This window comes from Pteropus alecto, unplaced genomic scaffold, assembly GCF_000325575.1.
Source record: "Pteropus alecto unplaced genomic scaffold, ASM32557v1 scaffold22, whole genome shotgun sequence".
NCBI classification, from domain to species: domain Eukaryota; kingdom Metazoa; phylum Chordata; class Mammalia; order Chiroptera; family Pteropodidae; genus Pteropus; species Pteropus alecto.
This window is the reverse complement of record NW_006434839.1, coordinates 21618694-21622612: the sequence shown is the minus strand read 5'-3', so window position 1 is coordinate 21622612 and position 3919 is coordinate 21618694.

Sequence of the window (3919 nt, the reverse complement as noted above, 5' to 3'; positions counted from 1 at the left end):
GAATCCATAAACCAAATAGAGATAGAAGAATGACTGATATTAGGATCCTGAAAGTGACAGGTCCTTCATGAATATCACCAGACCATGTGACCTGTATGATATTAAGCCTTGAAGAAAAATTATCTTATCATGAAATAATTCAGCAGTCAGCTTGATGAGTATGCTGCACTGCAAAAGCACAGATATCTGTGTCAAAATGATTTTCTGCCATTGTCTGCATGTTTAGAGAGTTACTTGAAAATAGAAAAAAACGGAATTAATAATAAGGTTTGTATAAGTACATGCAATCACAGTACATACAATAAAAATGGTTCAGTAAGTGGAAATAGGTCTAAAATGTGGTCTCTAAATCTCTATTCATGATTGTTACTAGCATGCACAAAATTACCATTTAGATTTTATCCACATCTATCAAATACTTCACAATGACAGTGACACCTCTTTAGAATGAGAAGACATAGACATGTAGGAAACTATTCCAACAGGTCACTTATTTTTTGTATGTTCCAAATCACTAAACCAAAGTTATTCTATTCACCATGATTTTTAATCAATATACTACTATTTCAAGAAAAGTAGATTTGAATATTTTTCCATTTTATGCAGGGCCCATGACAAATATTGCAAAGCAAGAGGCAATGTCAGCTATGATTTCCACCCTAGGACTTTGGAATTGCTATCAGGATTATATAGTAGGCAATTTAGCCAAAAATATCAAAATATCTGTATTAATTGATCCAACAGAATCATCTTTAGCAATTTATTTAATAAATTTATTTATTTATCTAACAGATACATTCATATTAGCGTTCAAAAATACACACACAAATACATCTTTACATATGTTTGTATAAAAGATGTTTATTTTAGCAATATTATAATAAAATGAAAACAACTTAATATTTATTAATTAATGTTCCATAAATTCATACAATAGAACACTATTAAAACAGTACAATTAATAAGGTAATTGCCCAGAATAGTATGTTACACGAAATACACACACATATACTTATATGTATGCATTGGAACAGAATAACATGATTCGATTTATAGTTTTCTAAATAAACAGAAACCTTCATATATGGAAATTAGGAAACTTTACATTTTAAAAGCTAAATATGGTTTAGACTTCTTTTTCTAGGCTGCATGATGAACTTGAACTAAAGAAAGAGCTTAAAATACATTACAAAGTAGCAAGAATTTTTCTCCCTAAAATTCTAAGAGATAGCAGGTTACGGTACTGAGACCTAGAAAACCAAAAAGATAAAAAAAGCTTTCTAGAGGAAGTTAGTAGGTAGGTCTTAACTGTTAGCCTAAAGTGACAATTGGAAAGCCATTACTTCTGGAAGGTAAAAAACAGTATACTTTAACTAGATCGTTACTAACAGGTGGGAGCCTGAGATTGCTTAAGGTGATCAACAATAATATAGAGTTTGGAGTGACTCGCCAAAAGAATGGGACCTCCCTAAACTACATAGAATAAAGATGAAGAACATGAGGTGACTCTGGTTATACATATAGCATTTATTAAAATACCCGATGCAACATACATATGACATTATTGAATTGTGCACTTGAATACTATATAATTTTATTAACCAATGTCACTCCAATAAATTTTAAAAAATCAAAGAAGCTCATTTTTCCCCTGAAACATGTTTTGAAATTAGTGTGGATGTTTACTCCAGTAAGGTCTCTTTTATTGATATAGTTTTGCTAAAATATTAGTATTTGAATTGTGCATCTCACAAATGATGACTTCTTAGAACCAGGAAATAATGGTTCATATTTATAAAGGCATATAAAATGTATAGAAGCAAACATTGCTGAGAAATACAGAAGAATAGTAAAGGAATGTCAGATGAATGGGGCACTTTTAATTTTTATTTAATACATAATTGAATAGTTGGTTAGAAGACTTTTTGGTATTTTTTTTTTAACTACAAATATCTTTACCTTAATCTGCTTAAAAATGTTCTTTTTTCCAACCCATCATTTTGAAGGAATGAGGTCTATAACATATCTCTAGTCTTTGCTTGATGGAAGCTCCATAGGGGCAGGAATACTCGTCTACTTTATTTAGTGATGTATCCCAGTCACCCAGAAAAGGACTTACCATATAATAAGTGCTCAGAAATACATAGATGAATGAATAAATGATCATAATTGCTTTTTTAAATGAGTCATGACATTTCCCCTATACTTATGTGGATATTATAAGCTTCATACTTTTCTCATACTCCCAGGGGGAAAAAAAAACTTTGTCTACTGATTCCTGAGGTTGAGACTTAAACATCAGAAATAATTTCAGTTCCAGAATTTCACTTCATATATCAAGGACTATTTCTCTTATTCTATTTATCACTGTGTATGTAACTATTGATGCCTTTCCAGTTATCTCTGACACCTAGAAGTCATTACTTTCTGTCTGCAGTACCCAAGTTCCCAACTTTGAACTTTCTCTCTGCCCTATATCCAACTACAACTACAATAAAACAGGATTTAACATAATTATCATATGACCCAGCAATATATATATATATATATCTAAGAGAATTAAAAACATATGTTCATACAAAAGTTTGTACATAGCATTATTCATAACATCCAAAAAGTAGAAAGAATGCAAATGTACATTAACTCATGAATGGATAAGTAAAATGTGATATATCTATACAATGGAATATTATTTAATAATAAAGTGGAATAAAGTTCTGATATATCCTTTAATATAGATGAACCTTAAAAATGTTATTGATGCTAGATGAAAGAAGATAGTCTCAAAAGGCCATATTGTATGACTCCAGTTATATGAAATGTCCATAACAGGCCAATCTATAGAGAAAAAAAAAATAGATCAGTGGTTGCTTATGCCTGGGAGAGAGGATCCAGCAGAAGAAGTGACTAATAATGGGTTTTAGGTGATGAAAATGTTCTAAAACTGATGGTAGAGATGGTTATATAACTTTGTGAATACACCAAAAACTATTTATTTGTACATTTTAAATAGGTGAATTATACGGTATATAGTTATTATTAAAACTAATAATAACTTAAAAATTAATGTGTTTACATACTCCTGAAGACACTAAGGTACAAAATTTGTCTTAATATTCTCTTCAAAAGTTAAAAGTAAAAAAATAAATATTTTTCTAACCAATTTAAACCAACTTAATTGGAAAATGTTCATGTTTGTCACTTCATCAATATTTTATCAAAACTGCTTCAGTAAAGTTTGAAGACTGTTTATGATGAAGAAATAAGAAACCAGTCAAGTAGAAATTGATGTGAAACTCAAGGTATTTCCCATTTTACTATTTTGAAAATGGATCTTCCTGTTCCCATAGTGTCCACCTAGACCTTAGAAATTAATTTCTTTTAAAAAATGACTCGCTCTTTGCAATACATTAAAAGACTTCTTGACCCAGATAATTCTAAGTACTACTTTAGAAAATAGCTCCTTATCCTGTGAACTGCCATTTTTAAAAACCCCAGTTATTTTGACATATTCATAGCCAAATGCTATTCTCAATTCTTCATATACTGAAAAAATATCCTCATCTTAACAGAATGATTAACAAAATAAAGATCATGTGGGGAAAAAGACATTATTGAGATTAGTTACATTATTTTTAGACAGAAAAATATAACAAGTATGAATGTCCATTGAACAAATTACATATTCTATTCTATAGCCTTATCACAACATAAAGTTATGTAGGAATTTTATAGCTTCCCATCAAATATAAAATACCAGAACATTCATCACCTGACTATCTGTAGCAAGTATTGGCCTAATAAATCTAACATATTTGTTCTTTCATACCAAGAAGACATACTTCCAATGTGTTTTCATCCAGAAAAGATGTATGTATTTGAGGCCATTCCATAACTCCACTTTATGAAAATCTAAAGA